The sequence below is a fragment of the Muntiacus reevesi genome, chromosome 9 (genome assembly GCF_963930625.1).
Source record: "Muntiacus reevesi chromosome 9, mMunRee1.1, whole genome shotgun sequence".
In the NCBI taxonomy this organism is placed as follows: Eukaryota; Metazoa; Chordata; class Mammalia; order Artiodactyla; family Cervidae; genus Muntiacus; species Muntiacus reevesi.
Window position 1 is genome coordinate 62,369,151 of NC_089257.1, and position 25,587 is coordinate 62,394,737.

General features: G+C 41.1%; 1 pseudogene; it reads left to right on the top strand.

Moving 5' to 3' along the window:
* The first annotated feature begins 22,066 nt into the window (after positions 1–22,066).
* LOC136175948 (ATP synthase F(0) complex subunit C1, mitochondrial pseudogene) lies at positions 22,067–25,218 on the top strand (annotated as a pseudogene).
* The last annotated feature ends 369 nt before the right edge of the window (positions 25,219–25,587 follow it).

Here is a 25,587-nt window from a genome sequence, read left to right on the forward strand (position 1 = left end):
ATGCAACAGGCAGGAAGGGGCCAAGGCCTTTCCCACTCTGGGGCAGGCCAGGAAGAGCTGAGCCCCACCCAGGTGATCCAGCCAAGCTCAGAAGGGTGACGTTGAGGACAGCTTCAAGGTGATGCTGATAGGGACAGAGTGTCTCCCAGAAGTAGAGGGTCCACTGGACAGGGGCCAGTGGCCAGAGTGACTGCTGGGGTGATCCATTTCAGCAAGTCGAAGGAAATCTGAAATCACTTCCCACAAGCAGCCTGAAGCCACCTCCTGGACAGAGCTGCCCCCTTGATGCAGGCTGGGGACTGGGCACTGTATTGGAGACCTGCCGGTCCAAAATAGAGGGGTGGATGTTCTTATCCTTTTGGGTGTGGAGGCCCGTAGGACTCAAGAGAACTTTTGTTTGTAGATTTAGCATTTTTTACTTTAAGCTTACAAACCACATTGTTAGCAGAGCACAAATGCCGCCTGCCTCCTCCACTCGATTTGCATTTTTTGGGTATCCAGGTCGGAGGTTGAGCAAAGAAATTGTAATAACTCCATCTTCTCCCACCCCTCCTCCAAGAAAAAAACCCTGCCTATTTGTTGCAGCTCAATGGTTGCACTTTTATCGATACTTCTTAACATTATGCTGTAAGCTGTTGCTTCATATTTAGCTTGTGGTTGACCTAAACCACCAGATCTTTTTCATACAAACTGCTGTGAGGCCAGTTTTTCCCAGCCTAAGCTTCTAGTACACGTGCAACTGATCAAAAATAAAGTAAAATGTAAATGCAGGGCATTTCACTTTTTAATTTTTATTTGATTCTGGTCTGCTGAACTACTGTAAATATTTTACTCTGTCACCTTTTACTATAATAATCCCTTTGCAGCTTTGTATCATCTGCAAAACTGATGAGCATCAATTACTTTGTAGTTAGTGAAAATTAATTACAAAACATTCATTAATAATTAATGAAAATGAAAAATAGGGCAAGACAGAGCCTTGTGGCATAGCATGACATTGGGGGTTCTCATAGTGTGGTCTGCAAATCCTGGAGTTCCCTGGGACTCTTTCAGAGGATCTGTGAGATCAAAACTGTTTTCATAATAATGCTTAAATGTCTTTATCCCTCTCATTCTATCATGAACAAATCTTGAATTTTCCAGAGGTTAGATGACATGTGATATTGCTCTAGACTAAGCAGAAGTAGTTATGAGAATCCAGCTGTCTTCCATGATCCAGATGTTAAAGAGATTCGCAAAACTGTAGAACAAAACCACTCTTTTTTCACTATTTTTTTTTTCTTTTTGGAAGATATAACCATTTTAAATTAAAAGTTTATGTAATATAAAATAGAAAAACAACAAGGACCTACTACATAGTACAGGGAACTATGTTCAACATTTTGTAATAACCTATAATGGAAAAGAATCTGAAAAAGAATATGTATATATGTATATAAATATGTATAAAATAATACATATATAAATATATATAATAATATGTATATATGTGTGTGTTTATTGTGTGTATATATATATATATATATATATATAAACTGAGTCACTTTGATATATATCTGAAACTAACACAACATTGTAAATCAACTATACTTCAATTAAAAAAAATCAAGTCTTGTAGAGCCTGTCTTCTGCAATGAGAGAAGCCACCACAAATGAGAAGCCCACACCACAACTAGAGAAAGTCTGTGTATAGCAACAAAGACCCAGCAAAGCCAAAAAAAGTCTAAAAAAGTTATTTAAAGCTTACATAACATACAATAGATTTATTATTATTTTAAAAGCAATTAATAAAACATTTAATGTATTTTATTAATTTTAATTTCCAATACAATAATTTTCTATTAAAAGATATAATCCACATAAATGAAAGTTCTGAGGGTCCTCAATACTTTTAAGTGTCAAGGGATCCTAAGACTACAAAGCTCAAGAATCACAATGCTAGAGATATCCCTCCAGGCTGATAGCAAGCCCCTACTCTATGAGTTGCCATAAGTAATGTAAAGATTTGCAGAATTTCCCTAGCACTTTTCTTCTAAGGCAGAGGCAGTGTAGTCAGGCAGACACTGAGGATTACAGAGACTGGAGCTCTAATTCTGGCTGTGTCACTAACCAGCTGTGTGATCCTGGGTGCTGTGCTGAGTCACTCAGCCGTGTCCGACTCTTTGCAACCCCATGGACTGTAGCCCAGCAGGCTTCTCTGTCCATGGGGATTCTCCACACAAGAATACGGAGTGGGTTGCCCTCCCCCAGGAGGTCTTGGATCTTCACAACCCAGGGATCAAACTCAGGTCTCCTGCATTGCAGGTGGATTTTTTACCATCTGAGCCACCAGGGAAGCCCATGATCCTGGGTAAATCCCCTCATTTGTCTAGAGAATTGTTTCCACATTTGTAAAATGAGGAGCTTTATGGGATTGACCTTTAGGGTCAATTTTTTAAAAACTAAAGCACTTCAGGGGGAAGGAGGAAGGAACAGGTATTTATTCTTCATTTTACCAATAAGGAAGTTAAGGTCAAAGATGTTAATGAGAAAGAAATGCTCAAGGACATGTCTTGAGCTGGTATCAGATTCAGGATTGAAGTTGACATCCTTGTCTTCTGGGCTAAGACTTGATGCATTCAATTGGTAATATTAATAATAATAGTATTTGCATGTATATAGCATTAAAAATAAATTCATATTCTGAAACAACTCCAAATTTCTAAAAGTTGGACAGACAGAAAGAACTTTATAATTTTAGTGACTATGGGAGCCAGCTTCTGAGGTGGCCTGCAATAATCCTTTCTTCTGGTATCTGTGGGCTTGGGAGTTTCCACCCACATTCAATAGGGCTGACCTGTGTGACCAACAGAATTTTGGCCAGTAAACTGAAGCAATCGGGTGTGTCATAAAAGACATTGCATCTTCCACCTTGCTCTTTCTTAGATTGCTCTAGGGAAAGCCAACCCCAGTGTTCTGAGGACACATAAGCATCCCTTTGGAGAGTCACATGTGATGAAGAACTGAGCCATCCTGTCAACAAGCAGCACGAACTTGCATTCATGTGGAATGCAAAGGAGGTCAGAGGTCTCTGCAGACTAGAAAACGACAAAGGCAGAGTAGGTCGAGCCCTAGGATAGAGCAATGAAGGTATACTGCTGGACCTGCCAACTAAAAGAAAACTGCGTTGGATGGTCTCTTCTAAAAGATACGGAGTAAAAAGCACTAGTCAAATCAATAGCAAACTAAGTACCATGGGATATGTTGATTTGCTTTAGCGAAGAAATCATACTGAGAATAGCAGTTGTGACTGAGTCATCAAGTTTGGATAATCCATTGTCATTCTCCAAGTTCCATCAGTCTTTGGAGAGACAAATAGGTGATCTGAATGGGGCATATAGTAGGAATAAATACCTCTGTATCTGTCAAGACCTTGTTGGTGACAGTGATCTCTTTAGTCCTTCCAGGAATGCAGTACTGTTTTTGGTATACTAGCTTAGGAAATGGACACAGTTCTAGTGACTCCACTAAGCCTTTTCTTTTCTTTCTTTCTTTTTTTTTAGCCTTTTCTTTCTAAAAAATATGTATTTATTTGGCTGAGCTAGGTCTCAGTTGTGGCACATGGAATCTTTAGGTGAGCATGTAGGACCTAGTTCCCTGACCAGGGATGGAACCTGGGCCCCTTGAATTGCAAGGAGGGAGTCTTAGCCACTTGACTTCTTTTGTCATGATAGCCTTTCCTTTTGGGTCAAGGGAGTATCTACCCATTGCTGACTTTGTCTTCTCAGATACCTGCTGAGTATATCTAAACCTCAGTATACATCCATCTATGTATTCTGGAACTGAGGAAAAATAATGGGATGGTTTCTGGGAACCACTGGGCTTGTTGTGATATGAAGCTAAGCCAAAACTCTGAAGATCATCTGACTTTCCTAAGCCCCTACTTTGACTGAACCACAGTGGCATTTTGAGTCTCCAGGGATTAGTATCAGTTCAGAGCCAGTGTTCAGTAATCCCCTAGAAATCTGGTTATCTCCCCTTCCTAATGCACAGTCGCCATGGTAAATGGCTGCAGGTTCCTTCAGGAGAAAGGGTTAGTAGAAGATTTACAGTGTGACTGGCAATAGAGCAGGGTCCTTCCTCAAGGGGTCCCAGTCTTCCCTTCATTCCAGGAAGTTGGTACCGGCTCCAGTCTAAGAACTGGTTGAAGAGTTCTTGCTCTATCGTTAGAAGTCAGATTTCTAATCACCACGACTAGAGTGTTTGACTCACACTAACCAAGTAAAACTTCTGTACCAGGGACAGTCTGATCAGTTAGCCGCTGCCAGGGCTCTGTAGGCCAAGCCACTTTGATGCCTCTTTGGGCTCTCCTGCCCATTAAAATAACTACTCTAACTTGTCTAGGTTACTAAATGCCTCCACTTTGCTTCTGACACCTGAGAGCTTGCCATTCCTATTGAGTTAATTCAGGAAACCCATTTTGATGACTGTTTCCTTGCCTGCCTTTTAGAGAAAGCCACTGCAGTGCTCTTCAAGGATGCTGGTGTTCTAACCAATGTCTGTCTCAAAACCCTGGTGAAGGGAGTATCTTCTCTATCCTACCCAGGAAGACTGTACATTGGTTTTTTTTTTTTTTTTTTTTTTTAATATTATTTTATTAGTTGGAGGCCAATCACTTTACAACATTTCAGTGGGTTTTGTCATACATTGACATGAATCAGCCATATAGTTACATGTATTCCCCATCCCGATCCCCCCTCCCACCTCCCTCCCCACCCAACTCCTCAGGGTCCTCCCAGTGCACCAGGCCCGAGCACTTGACTCATGTATCCCACCTGGGCTGGTGGTCCGGTACATTGGTTTTATGTTATCAACCTACTCTGGTGTTCAGAATACTTTTCTCCTCAATATTGGAATTTCTGACATCTCAGCTTCCTTCAGTGAAAGCCCTTCTTGGATGTAGTCAAACTACTAGAGCTATTTCCAGCCAACATGAGCAAATACATTAAACTCAGGATCTCTGTTTAGTGTACTCATGTCAACACATTCAGCCCAATCCACAAAAAATATTCCTTCCATCCTGACCCAACACCTTTAGGATCCATCCTCACACATTTTCTCTGGGTTTCTGTCCATATACATTGGCATCAGAGGGGGTCTGGATGAAAGGTAGAGAGTATCGCTTGTACTATTCTTGTAACTTTCAGTAAGGGTGAAATTCTGTCAAAACAAAAAGTGAAACAATATATGAACTGACAAACTTTCAATATTCTTTTGGTGTGTCATGGGTCACGCTGGGGCCTGCTGCCTCTTGAATCAGGTCATAGATCCAATAGAGGTGGTGGGGTTAAGTTTCTAGGAGGATGAGTTGCCTGCGAGGCAATGACTTCTGGGGACATCATTACAGGTTCTTCAGGTAAAGGAAGAATAACTTCATTTTTACTGCCCAGGGAGGGTCGGCAGAACTTAGAGGTTAAGGACTTCTTGGTTTCCTCAGAATCTGTCCTCGTGTCCCCATCCTAAGATTCAGGGTCTTATTCCTTCCCAGTCAATGTCTTATTTTACATGAGATCCTGCTGGGTTATGAATTCAATTTGTATGGAAATTCAGTTCCCTGCCAAGTAAAAATTGAGGGCTTGGTTATCAGAAATCTTGACCCTGAGGCTACAAGAGATAAAGGTTTCCTCCATGGCAGTTAGAGAAAGTTTTTGGTCCCTTTGCCAGATTTTGGGCTGGGAATTTAAAGGCCTAGGTTCATTATTTTCTTTCTCTGAACTCTCCAGCACACTTAGAAGCAACCAACAAAGCTCACTGTTTGTACTAAAATGTTCTAGGACTGCAAATATTTGGTTACTCTAAGGTTTGCCTTCCATAGGCATTTATCACAGTGAGCATTATCTACAAGTGGGAATTAAGTGACTGCTTTGCCACTGAATGCCTTGGAACACTTTCCCACTGGCAATAATCATTAATGTGTTTAAATTTCATTAGATTAGAAAACCAACTCCAGATTCCCACCCTTAAGAATCTATTTCCCTGAGACCACAGTCAGAACCAGTAAGTGTATCAGTCAGGAAAACTTAACCACTGTGAATTATGAAATAAGAAGTTTACTCTGGGAGGGACTTCCCTGTTTAGTCAGTGGCTAAGATTCTGTGCTCCCAATACAGGGGGTCCTGGGTTTGATCACTGGTTGGAAACTAGATCCCACATGCTGCAACTAAAGATCCTGAGTGCCACAAGTCAGAACCTGCATGCTGTAACAAAGATCATAGATTCCCTGTGCTGCAAATAAGACCCAGCATGACCAAATATTAAATATTAAATAAACAAAAGGCACCTCAACCAATCACAGTGCAAGACTGTTAATAAAAGTGTAGTTTTCTTTGGGTTAGAGCTTACACAGTTTTGGAAAGAGCTGGAGAAGTGAAGGGTCAACAGAGAAGTCAGGATCAGGAAATGAGTCATGAATATGGGAAACCCAGCACATCCAGCAGACACGGGACACTGATGGGAAAGCTCATGAAAACTGCCACCTCTGTGGGTCTACCAGCAAGTGTCGGCAGGTGGGCCCAGGACCACTGTTGGTCAGCAGGGTCAACAATTGGGAAGCACTGCAGGACTCTAAGAAGCACAGAAGGGGACAACAGAGGATGAGATGGTTGGATGGCATCACTGACTCAATGGACATGAGTTTGAGCGAACTCCATTAGACGGTGAATGACAGGTAAGCCTGGCGTGCTGCCATCCATGGGGTTGCAAAGCATTGGACATGATGTAGAGACTAAACAACAACAACAAAGGAGAGCAAAGCAAGAACAGGCTTGAGCTCATTTTTAATACTTGTTTCCAACAGTCACCACATCAAACCACAATGATCTTCCGAGAATCATACTTGCTGCTTCATTTCTGCCCTCTGAATCTCATGCCCTTCCCTCATTTGACTAATTCTAACCTGAAACCATCCAGGGAACAGGATTTTGGCAAACATAGCTCCAGCTGAACCGAGTTCTCACAATACAAAGCACTGAAGTATTGTGCAATGTGTGAGCCTGGACTGAGAAAAACAACCCATAACAGACATTCTGGGGGACTCCTCTTGTGGTCCAGTGGTTAAGAATCTGCTTGCCAATGCAGGGGACATGGATTGGATCCCTGGTCCAAATCCAGGAAGATTCCACATGCCTTGGGGGAACCAAGCCCGCTCGCTACAACTACTGAAGCCCACACATGCTAGAGCCCGTGCCCCGAAATAGGAGAAGCTGCTGCAATGAAAAGCTCATGCATTGCAACTAGAGAATAGCCCCTGCTTGCCACAACTAGAGAAAGTCCAAGTGCAGCAGCAAAGACCCAGAGCAGCCAAAACTAAAATAAAAAAGACATTTTGGCGATATCGAAATGGTTTCTATATAGGCTAGCTATTAGATGATTAACAGGGACTAAGGGGTGTTTTTCTGGCCGTGATGTGCGACTTGTGGGGGTTTTAGTTTCCCAACCAGGAATTGAACCTGGAGTTGTGGCAGTGAAAGTCCAGAATTCTAATCACTAGACCACCAGGGAACTCCCATGAAAGAGATTATGTTAATTTTTATGCTTGATCATGGCACCGTGGTTATGTAAGAGAATGTTATTATTAGGAGCTAGGTGCTTAAATATTTAGGGGTGAAGTTTCCAATGGTTTAGCATTTATTTATTTTTATTACTTATTAAGTGACTATGGTAGACTGTTAATCATTGCTGCATCTAGGTGGTGGATCTGCAGATGTTTCAATTTTTCTGTGTGTTTGAAATTTTTAATAATTAAAATATTAAGGAAAAGAAAAGACTGCTGTGTTTATTACTTCCTCTGGAAACCTTTCCTGCCCATCTCCCCTCTTCTCCTCCAAGGTGGCTATGTTGTTTCTTTTACGCTGCAAGCACCCCAGATGTAGCATTGAAACATTTATCACATTGTATTTCACTTTCTTGTTTTCTCATCTCTCTCGCCTCTAAACTTTGAAGTCTTTAAAGGACACAGGTGGGACTTCCCCGGTGGTCCGATGGCTAAGACTGCGCTCCCAGTGCAGGGGGCCTGGGTTCCATCCCTGGTCAGGGAACTAGATCCCACATGCTGCAGCTAAAGATCCTACATGCCACAGCTAAGACCAGGTGCAGCCAAATAAATAAATATTTTTAAAAGTAAAGGACACCTGTGTCTCTGGTCTTTAACTCTTCTAATGTTTCTTCCTGTTTCTGGCACAGAGTAGGTACTCCCTTAATCTCCATTCAGTCACGAACAGAAGAAAATCTAATTGAGGAATTCCTTCAGGGATACCATCAAATTAGGGTTCAAGTGAATCTAAGGAAAGCAAGTTTTTGAGTTTAAGATTTTTTGTTTCAAATTACAAAAGTAATACATGCAAATAAAAAATAAGTAGTGAAGTGAAAATGAAATTATTGCTTCATTCCTGTTTTATACATATACTCCAACCCAGGAGTCAAGAGTTTAAAATGTATCCTTCCAGAACTATTTCTATGCAATTATAAACCCCCCCCCCCCAACTGTTGTTTGGTAACTTACTTTTTTCTTTAACTTGATGATCCACATCCTTGTATTGATAGATCTACATCATTCTTTACACAGACTACATTGTAATTCATTGTATCCATATATACTTACTTATATAACAACCACAAGAGCATATAGACAGAGGAACAGTTTCTACATGAAACTAGTACCATCAACCAGGGGTCCCCAAACTCCAGGACCTAGTGCCTGATGATCTGAGGTGGAGCTGAGGTAATAATAATAGAAATAAAATGCACAATAAATGTTATGCCCTTGAATCATCCTGAAACCATCCCCTTCTCCCTGGTTCCTGGAAAAATTGTCTTCCAAGGAACCAGTCTGTAAAGTGCCAAAAAATTTGGGGGCAGCTGTCCTACAAAATGGGATTTGGTAACTCCAGTAATCAAAGGAGTAAGAAGAACTCAACGTTGAACTGTGGGTTCAGAGGCAGGGTAAACTGGCTAGAAAGGGACTTTACCAGAGTCTCAGCTTACAGAAAGACTTGGCCTTTTCAAGGAATAAAAGAGAGAGCAAGATGATAATGATCAGAGTATGAAACTGAGCTGAGCCAACTGACACATGTGTGACCATGTGAGCCCCTCATCTGCATCCGCTGACACCTTCCCAGTAAATTAACACAGCCCTTTGCAAACTCCGCACAGCCACCAGGGAACAAGTGAAAGTGGCCAGTGTATGGGCCTGGTTCATCATAGAGGAGAAAGTCCCCCAGGTTTCCCAGTGACAACAGAAAGTTACCCAAACAAGTGTTGATGAAATCCTACCAGAAGGCTGTTTCGTGGGCCTTTCTGATCTCATCAATTGGGCCCCTCCACTGCTTTCGCTTTCCCTACTGATTCCTCATGCACAAAAACAAGCTTGTTTTGTTCTGTAGTTCTCCCTCCTCTTTAAGGGTCCTCAAGCTCCCTAACTATCCAATCTTATCTCCCTGTAAATTTCTAATGCCCACCTTGTGTTCTGCTTAGACTGTTACAGTGTCAACAAAAAGATGCTGGAATGCACTGAGACTGTTAAAATGTGTTGTACCATCTTGGTGGTGTTGACCTAAACCAAAGCACAGGATGCTCCCATTCACATCAATTTACCTATACTGCTATCTCATAAGTGTGTGTTTCGGGTTCTTTCTGCTGCTAACAGCAGGTATTCACATTCTCTCCGGCAAGAATGCTGACTTTCATTCAATTAAAAAAAAAAAATTTAATGTTTATTTATTTGGCTGAGACAGGTCTTAGTTGCAGCACTCAGGATCTTTGATTTTCATTGTGACATTCAGGATCTTTTCTTTTTTTAGTTGTGGCATGTGGGATCAGTTTCCTGACCAGGGATCAAACTCAGGCCCTTCCATTGGGAGCTCAGTGTTAGCCCTTGGACCATCAGGGAAGTCTCAAGAATGCTGACTTTTCAATACTAAATATTGGTAGCATTATCTCTCAATTTTTAAGATGATTCTTTTTTTTTTGGCATTTATTTTGTGTTAACCTTTTAGAGTGTCATTCAGTGTTTTATGTTATCAAATGTCTGTATCAGGTAGAGATCATGTTAACAAGTTATTGAAATACATAATCTTGTCACAATATATTGGTTTATAATAACAGTAAATGTGCATTTATTATTACATTGCTTTTTTTAGCAAGCCTCTGAAATGTTTAGTATAATCTCATTACAGAGAACTGATTATTATTATGATCACTCACTGTTATTTAAAACATGTAAATAAAGTGTTACAAAAAATACAGAAAAGTTTGTAACATCAAGAATTCCTGGGGATTTTTATTTCTTATTCTCAGATCCAGAAGGTTGTAAGTTGATAAATTTTGAAGCTGTTCATATCGTGAGGGGGTTCATAATACTGCTATATGTTGTCATATGTGTTTAAATTTTTCTGTAATAAAAAGTAAAACAAAACTGGATCATGCTACATTCCTGCCTAAATTTCAATGGCTTTCTAGTGCCTTTAGGACAAAAGCCAAAAGCTTTTAAAACTTGCATAAATTTGACCCTTTCAACTCTCTGGCCCCAACTCATCTCGTTCTCCCACTACTTTCCAGCAACGGTAGTCTTCTTTCAGTTCCTCAAACTTAGCAAATATTTTCCTGACTCAAGATCTTTGTCCATTCTGTTCACTCAGAACACTCTTCCTGGCCCTATTTCCCTGGTTAATTCCTACTTATCTTTAAATGTGAGCTCCTGGGAGTCACTGGTGGCTCAGTGGTAAACAATCTGCCTGTCAATGCAGGAGACATGATCCATGGCTCATGGCACGGAGCAACTGAGTCCCTGCACCACAACGGCTGAGCCTGCGCTCTAGAGCCTCGGGGCCACAACGACTGAGGCCCACATGCCCCAGAGCCTGTGTTCTGCAACAAGGGAAGCCACCGCAATGAGAAGCCCAGGCACCACAACGAGAGAGCAGTCCTCACAGCAACGAAGACCCAGCACAGCCAAAAGAAAATAATAAATAAATGAATAAATAAAATCTCTTGGAGGCTTTACTTGGAGCAACCTCCCCTACCCTGCACCACCAAGTCTAAATGAGGTCACCCTCTGATAATCTACACAATTTCTTCATAGCACTCAACACACTTCGTGTTGAATATGTCTATTCATTACTTATTGTTTAAATGACAGCCTCCCTCAGTACGTAGTAAGAAGAGACAGTATGTCTGTTTTTCTCACCCCTGTTTTGCCTGCACCTAGCATAATGCTTGGTACAAAATAGGCCTACAGAAAATATGAGTTTAAACAATTCCAATTGTGCAAGGGAGGTAGATATATAACATTTAGAAAATAAAGTAAAATTGTTCTTAATGAATATACAACAGCTCTCAGTGATCACCAAGTTTTTTGTATTGCTCACAAACATGTTCTAGAATCTCACCCAAGATCAACAATGAGCTTGCTTTTTGTTGTTTCTGGAGTCTGCCTTTCTTCCTAACAGCTTTAATTAAGCCTAAAACGGATCCTTCAAGGTTGACTGAGAAAAGAAAATAAGCATAGGAGACCTAAGAGACATGGCAACCAACTGTAATGTGTGGACCTTGTTTGCCTACCATTTGAAGTCTGACTCTTATCCCAAGATTTAGTTTGGGGTGCAAGTAAAAAAGATGATTTTACTATAGATCTTACAGATTTTTAAAAGACAGCAATGAAATATGAAAAACCTTATTCCAATAAAAATTTGGCAACTTAGATGAGATGGAGACAAATTATAACAACTGACTCAAGAAGAAATAAGTACTTGAATTGTCCTATATCAATCAAATAATTGAATTTGGAGTGAAAAAAAATCTTCCCTTAGGCCCAGATGGCTTGTTTGTTAATGGAATATTAGTAAATGGAATTCAGCAAGTAAAGAGGATAACACAGCATTCCCAAGTTTGGTTTGAAATCAAGATTGGTTTGAAATCAGTTAACATAACTTACCGTGTTAATAAAACAAAGGAGAAAAGCCATATGGGCATCTCAATAGAGGCAGAAAAAAACATTTGAACAAATTCAAAATTAATTTGTAACAATAGCCAGAAAACACCAAGTTTTGTTTTGTTTGTTTGTTTTTTGGGTTCAAGATTCACTGTGTATGTAGCCTAACTTTCATGTGATTTCACTGTGCACTGAGCCTCCCTCTACAGTCAATCCTGAGGGAGCCAACACACAACCTTGAACAGATATTTGTGAGACAGGAGAGAAGGGGACAGGGTGTGACTTTTAAAAGAATGACATAGCCTTTGAGGATACAATATAAACTGGTTAGAACCAATGAGGCCCAAGATGGCGGAAGACTCGACTTCCAGTTTCCTTGAGCCTCATTATACTTTCATTGTAATACATTGCTGCTGCTGCTAAGTCACTTCAGTCGTGTCTGACTCTGTGTGACCCCACAGACAGCAGCCTACCATATGCTAAAATGCACACTCAGAGCTGCTGTGACAGTTCCAAGGCTGAACATAAAAAGCCAAAGAGTGGGCAGTGGCCCAGTTCCTGGAAATTCCCAATCATTCCCCCAAATAGTTAAAATAATCTTTCCACTTTTTAGCCTATGAAATTACCCAGCCCATAAAAACTAACCACTCTGGTACCCAGAGGCCCCTTGCCTTCTGAGTCTGCTGACACTCTGTCTATGGAGTGTGTGTCCCTTAATAAACTTGCTTTCATGTTGGTATGACTTGCTCTTGAATTCTTTCCTGTGTGAAGCTGAGGATCCTTACTTGGTGGCCTGCCCCAGGGACTCACCCAAGACCTGGGACATGACCACCATCCTCTTGTGCCCCATTCTCTTGCAACATTTGAGAGCCTATAATGGGTTAGTTATGTTCTAGGAGCCGAGGATACAGATGTGAACCAACAGAAGAAGTCCCTACCTTAAAGAGTTCGGAAATATGTTTGAGTTTATTAAAGGTTCTAGGAGAATTCTCTTTCCTTTCATCCTACCCAAACCACTTCTGAAAAATCAGATCAGTGCCTGCCTTCAAAACTTCTCATCCCATGGGACTGCCCTAGTGGACCAGTGGTTCACAGTCCTTGCTTCCAATGCAGTGGGTGCAGTTTCCATCCCTGGTCAGAGAACTAAAATCCCACATGTTGTGTGGCCAAAAAATGAAACAAAACAGAAACAACCCCCTCAAAGAGGTTGTTTTTATGATAACATAAAAGAGGGGGTTTTTAATTTATGATAACAAATAAAAACCATATTTTAAAAAAAACTTCTCTTCCCTCCCCAATTCTCCAGAATTTCTCTTAGATTTTGGGGTAAATGGGCTTTCCAGGTGGCACTAGTGGTAAAGAGCCCACCTGCCAATGCAGGAGACGTAAGAGATTAGGATTTGATCCCTTGGTTGGGAAGATCCCCGGAGAAAGGCATGGCAACCCACTGCAATGTTCTTGCCTGGAGAATCCTAAGGACAGAGGGACCTGGTGGGTTACAGTCCATGGGGTCGCAGAGTTGGACGCGACTGAAGCGGCTTAGCACGCACACATGCTTGGGCTAAATAGTGACTAGTCCTGCAATTTCTTTCAGTGCCCTAGGAGGTAGTTTCTTTGGGCTTTGGAGTCTTTAAAACACATAGGGCCTCACTTGTTACCTTTCCCGTATCTTGGACTTCTATCCACGTTTAACTCCATGCTCTTTAGTGGAGCTCTACATAGGAGATGCATGTTTTTCTGTCTGTCAGTTGCAAATCTGGAACCTTATGCCTGAGCACTAGTTAATGATCCTCTTGCTCTAAACATTTTTAAAAAAACAGCTTTATTGAAATATGATTCATATACAATTCAAAGAGTTTTTCTGTTTAAAGTATATAACTCAGTATTTCTTAGTGTATTCACAGTGATCTAATTTTAGAATGCTTTCCTCTCCCCTTAAAGAAATCCCGTACGCATTAGTAATCAGTCCTAAGCACTTTTAAAGAGGCTTTATGACTCTCCTTAGCTGGTTTTCTCAGGCCTCATTCTAGGGGTGGTCTTCCTCCCTGACTTCAGTCTCTCTGGAACTGAATCCATAACTGGTGCACACATTCTCTCATGTGTATATTTGAACTTGCCCTTCTCCTATTTTCTTCTCTTGGGATCATAGTGGATGTTTTCTTCACAATATCCAGCCCACCTCCCCCACTAGTGCAGCAGCGAACATAAGTTGGAGTTCCCGCTCCTGGTGAAAAGAGGTTCTGACTAACCTGCACTTAAAATCTTTACTTCCTCTGTACTTTTCCGTTACATGAGTCAATAAATTTCCTTTATTAAGTCAGTTTGAGTGGGCTTTTTTAATAAAACTGATTCTGGGATCCTACTTACCTTATTTACATTAATTTTTAATAGCTTTATTGAGATAGAATTTAAGATACAATTTATGTACATATGATCCATCCATTTAATGTGTATACACAGATGGATAGTTTTTAGTATAACCACAAAGTTGTGTGACCATGACCAGAATGAGTATTAGAATACTTTCATCAGAAACCCTCTATGCAGTACCAGCCACTCTCCATTTCTGCCTGTGGTGGGCTTCTGACTTCCACAGCTACAAGATAATAAATGGCAGTAATAGAAAATGAATAAGAAAATTAGAAAGAATGACATTTGTAATTCTTCTTTAGAGAAATGTCTATTCAAGTCTTTGCTCATTTTTCAACTGAATTATTTATCTTTTTATTGTTGAGTTATAAGAGTTCCTGGCTTCCCTCATGGCTCAGATGATAAAGAATCTACCTGCAACGTAGGAGACCTAGGTTCAATCCCTGGCTCAGGAAGATACCTTGGAGAAGGAAATGGCAACCAACTCCAGTATTTTTACTGGGAAATCCCATGAACAGTGGTGCCTGGGGGGCTACATTCCAAGGGGTCACAAAGAGTCAGACACAACTGAGCGACTAACATTTTATAAGAGTTCTTTATATATTCTGGGGACAAGTCCTTTATCAAATAAATAATTTGTAAATATTTTCTCACATTCTGTAAGTTGTCTTTTCACACTCTTGGTCATGTTCTCTGATCCGCAAAATATTTAATTTTGATAAAATCCAATTTATCTATTTTTCTTTTATTGTCTGTGCTTTTGGTGTCATATTTAAGAAGATTTTGTCTAACCTAAAGTCATGAAGATTTACTTCTATGTTTGCTCTTAAGATTTTATTGTTTTAGCTCTTACATTTAGGTCTATGACCCAGTTAAATTTTATGTGTGATGTAAAAAAGGGGTCCAACTACATTCTTTTGCATGTGGATATCCAGTTATCCCAGCATTGTTCATTGAAAAGAATATTCTTTCCCCCACTGAGTTGTCTTAGCACTTTGTTGAAAATTGGCCATAATAGGACTATTTCTGGACTCTCAAGTCTGTTCCACCTACATGACTCTCCTTATATCAGTATTACCCAGTCTTTTAAAAAAATTTTTAATTAATTAATTTGGCTGTGTCAGATCTCAGATGCTGCATGCAGGACCTTCGCTGTGTTATGTGGGATCATTTGTTGGGCTCCAGAGCAGGTAGACTCAGTAGTTGTGGCACTTGGGCTTAGTAGCCCCATGGCATGTGAGATCTTAGTTTCTCAACCAGACTGGAGCCAATCAAAAAAGATATTCTACATCCAAAGATATAAAGAAGAAGTCACAACAAGATGGTAGGAGGGGCATACTTGTGATATAATAAAATTCATATTCCCAAGGTGGGCAACCCATAAACTCATGGTGGTTTAGTCGCTTCAGTTGTGTCCAGCTGTTGCGACCCCATGGACTGTAGCCCGCCAGGCTCCTCTGTCCGTGGGATTCTCCAGGCAAGAATTCTGGAGTAGGTTGCCATTTCCCTTCTCCAGGGGATTTTCCTGACCCAGGGGCTGAACCCGGGTCTCCAGTATTGCAGGCAGATCCTTTACTAACTGAGCTACGAGGAAAGCCCAACTGGAAAACAATTATATTGCAGAACTTCTCCCATTAACATTAGAGTTATGAACCCCACGTTAGGCTTCCTAGCCTAGGGGTCTGGCATCAGGAGAAAGAGTCCCCAGAGCATTTGGCTTTGAAGGCCAGCAGGGCTTGATTGCAGGAGATCCTCAGGCCTAGGGGAAACAGAGATTCCACTCTTGGGGGGTGCACATGAAGTTTTGCATGAACGAAAACCCAGAGCAAAAGCACTGACCTCATAGGAGCCTAGGCCAGAGCTACCTGCTGGTCTTGGAGGGTCTCTTGAGGAGGACTTAATTAAACTTAAAAACTTTTTGCACAGCAAAGGAAATCAAACAAAATGAAAAACAACTTACAAAATGGGAGAAAATATTTGCAAATGATACTAGCGACAAGAGATTAATTTCCAAATATATGGTTTTACAGCTCAATATAAAAAAACCTCAAACAACGCAATCAGAAAATGGGTAGGAGATCTAAATAGGCAGTTCTCCAAAGCAGATATGCAGATGGCCAACAGCAACTTGAAAAGATGCTCCATTTTGCTAATTATTAGAGAAATGCTAACCAAAACTACAATGAGATATTACCTCTCTCCTGTCAGAATGTCTATCATCAGAAAGTCTACAAATGGGGGTGTTCCCTGGATGCCCAGTGGTTAGGATTCCAAGCTTTCACTGCCGTGGTTTGAGTTCAATCCTTGGTCAGAGGAACTGAGATCCCTCAAGCTGCACAGCCCAGTCCGAAAAAGAAAAAAAGCATTCAATCTTTCTCCACGCAAAAAGAAAAGTCTACAAATAATTAATGCTAGAGTAATAAATGTGGAGAGGGTATGGAGAAAAAGGAACCCTCCTACACTGTTGGTGGGAATGTAAATTGGTGCAGCCACTATAGAGAGCAGTATGGAGGTTCCTTAAAAAACTAAAAATAGAACTACCATATATGACCCAAGGATCCCACTCTTGGGCATATATCCAGAGAAAACAATAATTCAAAAAAGATACATGTATTCCTATTTTCTTTTTTTTTATTCCTATTTTCATAGCAGCACTATACACTATAGCCAAGACCTGGAAACAGCCTAAATGTCCATAAACAGCAGAATGGATAAAGAAGTTGTAGTGTGTGTGTGTGTGTGTGTGTGTCTGCATGTGCCTATATATATATACACACAATGAAATATTATTCAGCCATAAAAAGAATGAAATACTGTCATTTATAGCAACATGGATGGACCTATAGATTATCATACTAAGTGAAGTAAACCAGATAGGGAAACACAAATATCATATGATATTGCTTATATGTGGAATTTGAAAAAAAAAAAAAAGATACACATGAATTTATTTACAAAACAGAAATAGACCCACAGACATAGAAAACAAACTTATGGTTATCAAAGGGGAAGGGGGGGGATAAATTAGGAGGATGGGATTAACAGATACACACTACTGTATACAAAATAGATAGCCAACAAGGGCCTACTGCATAGCACAGGGAACCACACTCAATATTTTGTAATAACCTAAGGAAAAAGAATCTCTGTCTGTCTGTCTGTCTGAATCATTTTGCTGTACACCTGAAACTAATACATTATAAATCAAAATACTTCAATTGAAAAATTTTCAAAATTAAAAATAAAAAAAAAGAAATCAAAGCATTTCCCCAATTTACTAGAAACTATGCAAAGCATCTTTTCTCATGATTGCATTAATGTTCTACTGTGGGAATAAACTGAAATGTATTTAATCAGTTTCATTTTTTGGTACCTAAGATGTTTCTATTTTTTTCAGACTCATATATAACACTGAATATTTGTAAATAACTCTTTGTATATATTTTGGATAATTTTTTAGGATAATTTAACAGGAAAATACTTGATATGCATCACCAGATTATTTCTCTAAAAGCAGCATCAATTTGCCTTCCCATCAGCAGGACTTAGAATAGCCTTTGCATTGCATGCTTGCCAGCACTGGATAGTCTTATTTTTTTCTTTTCTTTTTTTAACTTTTGCAAGTTTTGATAGATAAAAAATGGTACCTGGTTTCAAAAATTTGCATCTCTTTTGTTATTAGTGAAGTTGTACATTTTCCCACGTGTCTTTTAGCCATGCATGTTTCCTCTTTTATGATCTGTTCAAGTTCATTTACTTTTCAGGTGGGCTCCGTGGCCAATTCTGACCAATTACTTTGGATCCTAGCTTTCCTGTTCCTAACCACCCTCTTAACACACCTGGGTCATTTGCTCAGAATATACAGAAAGTGGCTTTCTAAATAAAGAGGATATTAAACAATACATAGATATCTAGAAATGGGCTTTTCTTTGTAAAGTGGAGAGATTGAAAAAGTGGGGTCTGAGTATAAATATCCATTTCTGAAAGGACTATTAGCACTTTCTGACCAGATTCAACAGCCTGAAAAGTTGACAAATGTTGCCTTTTGCAAAACACCTCAGTCTTGAGAATTTCCATTCTTAAAAATCTCTAAATTTAACTTCCCATTGTCTTACATACAACCTTAAATTTAAGTGCCTTAAGACTGTGGTAAAGATCTAAATGTGTTTCCCTGGTAGCAGTGCAAGAGACCCAAGTTTGATCCCTGGGTCAGGAACATCTCTTGGAAAAGGAAATGGCAACCCACTCCACTATTCTTGTGTGGAAAATTCCATGGACAGAAGAGCCTGGTTGCAAAGAGTCGGATACGACTGAGTGACTAACACACACAGAAAGATCTAAATGGTCTTGTATTTGGAAAAGATTTGGTATGGGGGGCCCTGGAAAAGTGATGCAAAGTCATTATCTATGCCCAAGGCAGGAAAAGGAAAACTAAACACAAACTGTCTTAGGACAGGTATGGATTAAACGTCAATAAGGATGAGCCAATTGTCGGTTGAGTGAGTTTCTGGCTCAGATCATTGAAAAAATCTGGTTATTTCGTACGAAGAAATTGAGAATTCCTTGATAACTTTTTGGATATAATAAGCATGTCCTATGGGAGACTGAGATGGGTTAATTAATCTGGATTTCAGCTGGCCCGTGGAAGTCAAAAGAGTATGATCTCAGAGGGCCGTGACATCATCACGTCATCCACCCATGTCTAAATTAGACCAGTCTATTAACATGCAGGAATTCTGGGCCTCAGTGGGAATCCCACAGAAGTCACACTACAATGTGAAGGTTAAGGGGGAATACCAGACCGGAACCTGACATTTCATTCTGCTTCCCTGGCAGGACCTTTTCAAAGAAACAAGAACTGAAATGTAGCTTGAACTGGCATGCAAAACAGGCCGCTATTTCAGTCTGAATCATGAGTAGGGGCCTCAGTGGGCCATGTGAAACTGAGGGGCAAAAGAAAGCCGAACACCAAGGCAGGAGCTGCACGTGATAAAAAAAATTGAAACGGTCTGGGTGACTGGACAGTTCCAAGCATTAGCACCCTGGGAGCTGGGCCAGGAAGCAGAATTTTATAGCATTTCCTTTCTGGCTAGAACCGTGCACCAGTGGTATTCTCTCTCTCTGCTCTTTCCCAGGATTCCTGCAGCTACGCCCCTGGTCTGCCGCAGGACTGCAGGACGGCAGGTCTCTGAGAACTGCTTGGCCATGTACTGCAGTGTGGCCACGTCGCCTCGTGCTCTGCCCCTCCCCCTGCCAGCCCAGGGTCACAGCAGCCTTCGGGGTTGCCAAGGAGCTGGCATCACCCAGATCCAGAGAGCAGACCAGTGGCTGAGGTGGCCAGCCACGTCAGTCATCTGCAACCCAGAGTGTTTATGTTCCCTGCAGTCCAGCGACGGAAGAATCTGTCAACAGTCCTCATATTTATTCTGCTTTCTTGAGCCTTCAAGAAGTGAAGAGCTGTCATGAACACAAAGCAAAGAAAGCTCTGATGGGGAAAAGGTTCAGGCTGCCTTCTTGAATTACCTTTCCTGCCTTTTTCTGCTAAGTCGTTTTCTTCCCTTCCTCCTGTGTGTCTCCCCTGATGGAAAGCCTTCCTTAACTGTGGCTAAGACCTGCTCACTCAGGTTCCTGTTCATCTCTCCTCTGACCTTCAAAAACGAGTTTTCATTCAAGGTAAATTTACCTCCTAACCCGGGAAGCTGAAAGAGTGTTTAGAGAAAATAAATGGATTTTACTTTTAGCTTAAGTTAACACATATGTCTTCAGTACATAGTAAGCTGGGAAAGACTGAAGGCAAAAGGAGAAGGGTGGGGGGGCAGAAGATGACATGGTGGGGGGCAGAGGATGAGATGATTGGATTCAATGGACATGAATTTGACCAAACTCCAGGACGTAGTGGAGGACAGAGGAGCCCGGTGTGCTGGAGTCCACGGAGTTGCAAAAAGGATGACACGACTTAGCAACTGAAAAACAACATATAGTAAGCACCAAATGTATTTAATTTAATTGATAATATCATAGGACTTCCCAGGTGGTGCTAGTGGTTAAGAGACTCAGGTTCAATCCCTGGGTCAGAAAGATCCCCTGGAGGAGGGCATAGCAATCCACTCCAGTGTTCTTGCCTGGACAATCCATGGGCAGAGGAGCCTATAGTCCACAGGGTCCACAGGCAGGCTACAGTCCACAGGCGAGCTACAGTCCATAGGGTCACAAAGAGTCAGACATGACTGAGGTGACTTAGCACACACATGTACTTGAGAGCCAAGGCAATTTTATTTTTATATTATCTATGCACACATCATTATTGAAATCCCGGGACCTTTATTTAGACCGACCTAAGTCTAACTCTAGGCTTTACCACTTAGCCCAGTTGTGTCCTGGGCTTCCGGGTGGCTCAGATGGTAGAGAATCTGCCTACAGTGCAGGAGACCTGGGTTTGATCCCTGCATCAGGAAGATCCCCGGGAGAAGGAGAGGGCAACCTACTCCAGTATTCTTGCCTGGAGAATTCCACGGACAGAGGATGTGATCTTGGACAATTCATTTCATTTCTCTGAAGCGCTTATCACATGAAATGAAGATCCTAATATGATGCCTCATAAGGCTTTTTAGAGGATTATACACTAGAGCCTCTCATTCACATTTGTAAACAGTTAAGCAATAACTGCATTACTCTGTGTACATGTTATTTCATACCTTCTCTCTGTACACCTCTGCTTTGTGACCATGATCTCTATGAGGGTGGTGCCAGGCCCTACCACCTGAGTTGGTGGTTGTCCAGCTGATTGATCCTACATGCGTCATGCCAAGAAAGTTGAGATACAGTCTCATGGTACTTGGGGTACCTTCCCAGGTGGCGCTAATGATAAAAAATCTGTCTGCAATGCAGGAGATGCCAGAGACACAGGTTTGGTCCAGGGGTCAGGAAGATTCCCTGGAGGAGGAAATGGCAACCCGCTCCAGTATTCTTGCCTGGGAAATCCTATGGACAGAGGAGCCTGATAAGCTATAGTCTGTGGAGTTGCAAAGAGTTGGACACAACTGAGCACATACACAGTAGAAAGGCCTGGATCATTGATCTTGAGACACAAGATTAATATCTGCATAGTGAACCAAGCATGCTAGGTCAGGCCATGATAAAAGTTATGAAGTTTTAGGAAACTCAGTTGTTTAATTATTTGGTTATTCACCCACAAACTTATTGAACATCTGTTATGTTGGAAAGCATACAAGTTCTCTTTCCACCTAAGCTTAGAGTTTCATTATTTAACCTAAAGAAATAATGGGGCAATTTAACTAATATTCATTGGCAAGCATTTCAACTATGTAAGGGAACATTGTGGTTTATTAAAATAAACCAGAACCTTCGAAGCTTAGCTCTTGAGAGAAAATATCTAGATAGAATAACTGGCTGACCAGGGTCTTGACTCTGTCCCAGGTGCCTCCTCCTTCAAGTTTCCTTTGTCTTTTTTCTTTTTTAATTGAACTATAGTTGATTTACAATGTTGTGTTCATTTCTGTGCTATCAGTAGGACTTTGTTGTCTATCAGGTTTCCTGTGTATTGATGAAATCAGCCGGAGTACTCAACAAAATACTCTATTAAAAAAAAGCATGGGGGGGTGGGGGGGCTTCCTGATGGCTCAGTGGTGAAGAATCCACCTGCTAATGCAGGAGACACAGGTTCAATCCCTGGTCCGGGAAGAACCTCTGTGCTGTGGAGCAACTGAGTCCATGCACCACAACTATCAAGCCTGTGCTCTAGAGCTGGGGATTTGCAGCTACTGCAGCCTGCTCCTCCTAGAGCCCATGCTCCACAACAAGAGAAGCTACTGCAGTGAGAAGCCACTCATCCAAACTAGAGTAGATCCTGCTCGCCACAACAACAGAAAGCCAGCACACAGCAATGAAGACCCAGTGCTGCCAAAAATAAATAAATAGATTGAAAAAAAAAAGAACAAAAGGGCATTCTTGAAAGCAATATGAAGCATTGTTATGACTTCAGACAGTTGGTGGTATTTACTAAAGCCAATCACAATCATATACATGCAAAGACTCAGCAGGTTCATTCTAGGAATGTACCCAATGTGCATTTTTTGTGTATATTTGTTCACTAAAACCATGTACTAGGACGATGATAGCAGTATTATGTGTAACAGCCAAATATTGGAAACATCCTAAATGTCCATGTGAAGTAGAATAGATAATCAGGGTATCTTTACACAATGGAATACTACACAGCACAACAAACAGGCTACAACTCCAGGTTAAAAAATGTGTGAATCTCACCAACACAATATTGAGGGTGAAACCAGACACAAAAGAGGATCTGCTGTGTGGTTCTGTTTATCTAAATTTCCCAAACAGAGAAATCTGGGGTGTTTGCAATCAAGTCACTGTCACTGGAACTAGTCACTACAAGGAGCCCAAGGACTTCTGGAGGGCTAGTAATGTTCTCTTTCACTGATTTAGGTTCTGGTTACAGGGGTGGAAATTCATTGAGGTGAATTCATTCATTCACTTATTACTTCTGCACTTTTCTATATATACAGTATATCTCAATAAAATGACCTTTAGAAAATAGTATAGAAGAGTCTGATTTCCTGATCATTTCCTAGCTAACTCATGAGTTTGGTCTGAATGATCTGTAACCCGCTCAGACTGGGCAAATACCCAAGCACTTTGCATATGTTTCTGTTTCCTCTGTCCCCTGAACACTCACTGGGAGCAGGTGTGCTCTTATTTCCCACCACGCAAGAGCTGATGTCTAGACAGTTGTGTCACCTTGGTGGCTTAGCTTACTACCCCCCTGGGTCTTCTAGTCAGTTTTTGTTTCCCAAATGAGGGATTTTCCCAACCCCAGAAAATTGGTAGGACTATGATAAATGATTCAACAAACGTGTATGTGTGTTCAGTCGCTTGACTGTGTCCGACTCTTTGTGACCCTTTGGACTGTAGCCCACCAGGCTTCTCTTCCATGGGTTTCTCAGGCAAGAATACTGGAGTGGTTGCCATTTCCTTCTCCAGGGGATTTTTCCCACCCAGAACTGAACCTGCATCTCCTGTGTCTCCTGCATTGCAGATGGATTCTTTACCCAGGATTCTTTATCAGGGAAGCCTGATTCAGTGAATAGGCGTATCTACTGGGTGAGATCCCAGCCCCTGTATCTAAGCATGACTATGCCCCTAATAGGGGCTTCCCTAGTGGCTCAGTTGGTAAAGAATCTGCCTGCAATACAGGAGACCCGGGTTCGATCCCTGGGTTGGGAAGATCCCCTGGAGAAGAAAATGGCAACCCACTCCAGTACTCTTGCCTGAAGAATTCTATGGACAGAGGAGCAGGGCAGGGATCGAAAAGAGTCAGAAATAACTTTGTGACTAAACTTTCACTTTTTCATACCCTTGCTATAGACACAATAATAAAGTAATCCTGTAATAAAATAATTACTGCATTCATGCCATAAGTTCTCCCCTTTCTTAGGAAAGAAACTTTATGAGGGCAGGAATTTTGTTTTATTCACTGCCTTATTTTATTATACTCATGGCTGCTGTAGCCCTAGCACACAGAACAGCCCCTGGCACATAATAGGCACTCAATTAAACTGTTTTGGGATTTCCCTGGTGATCCAGTGCCTAAGACTCCCAGTACTGGGGACCTGGGTTCAATCCTTCCTCAGGGAACTAGATCCCACATGCTGCAACTAAGAGTTTACTTACTACAACTAAAAAGATCCTGCATGTCGCAACTAAGACCTGGTACAGCCAGATAAAATATTTTTCAAGTATTTTGAATAAATAATTATTTTCAAAGAAAAGAAACATACCCAGAGGATGAGTGTGTGTTCTAGAATTAGACTGTTTAGGTTCAAATCCTAATTCTACCACTTGCCAGCTATGAGATATTAGACAAATTATTTATTCTATTCATGCTTCATTTTTCTCATTTGTTAAATGGAGGAAGTACTAGTATATCTTCCTCTTAGAGTTACTATGAAGTTTAAAGAACACTTGTAAATATCATGTCTAGAAACAGCTTGGTGACCACTCTGCCAAAAGTGGGCTTGTCCTATCTCTTAAAAACGCAAGAAAATTTAAGTATTCTGACCATCGGTGTGGCATACAATAGAATAAGTAAAAAGAAGAAATTTAATAAAAACAAAATAAATGAAGAAAACACTTAAAAATGTTAAAATTCAAGATCCAAGCAAGATTTTTTTTTGTAGGTACAGACAAGTTTAAACTAAAGCTTATATGGAGTCCTAGAGCTAAAGCTGAAGTTGCTCAGTTGTGTCTGACTCTGCGACTCCATGAACTGTAGCCCACCAGGCTCCTCTGTCCATGGAATTCCCCAGGCAAGAATACTGGAGTGGGCTGCCATTTCCTTCTCCAGGGAATCTTCTTGACCCAGGGATTGAACCCAGGTCTCCCGCGTTGCAAGCAGATTCTTTATCATCTGAGCCACGGAGGAAGCCAGAGTTAAAGCTAAGAGACTGAAAAAATGCAGACCATCAGGACACTACTCCTGCTCTGATCCGCTCTTGTACCAGGTCTAATTAATCCTGTGTCTGACTTCTTCCTGAGGAGGCCAGAGGTCCCATTTGAACAGCCTTCCTACAGCAGTGTCCCAATCCAGGTGGCCAAGCGGAAGTTGGCTAGACGAGACGTTGACAGAGCGGCCAAGTTTACTGGTGGTGTGGCTGCCATAATTGGTGCGGCTGGTTCAGGGGCCGGCTTTGGAACAGTGTTTGGCAGCTTGATCATTGGCTATGCCAGAAACCTGTTTCTGAAGCAGCAGCTCTTCTGTTATGCCATTCTGGGCTTTGCCCTGACTGAGGTTATGGGGTTTTTCTGTTTGAAAAACCCTCCTCATCCTCTTTGACATGTGAGGCTCCATGGAGATAACCTACCCACCCTTGCTTCTACAACTCCATGCCCGGTGCTGGAGAGAACTAAACTTTAACATTAAATACAATGTTTCTCTAAAACAAATAAGTAAATAAAATAAAATTTTTACGAGGAGGCCAAGAAGCTAGAACAGTTAAAACAATTTTGAAAGAGTAAAGTGGGAGGAATCACCATCTTACGCTAAGGCTTGTAGACACATAGATAAATGGAACAGACCAGAAGACCCAGGAATAGACCCACACAACTATGGCCAACTGAATTTTCACAAAGGGACAAAGCAATTCAATAGAGAAAGAATACCCTTTTCAATAAGTGGTGCTGGAGAAATTGAATATCTATAGACAAAAGAA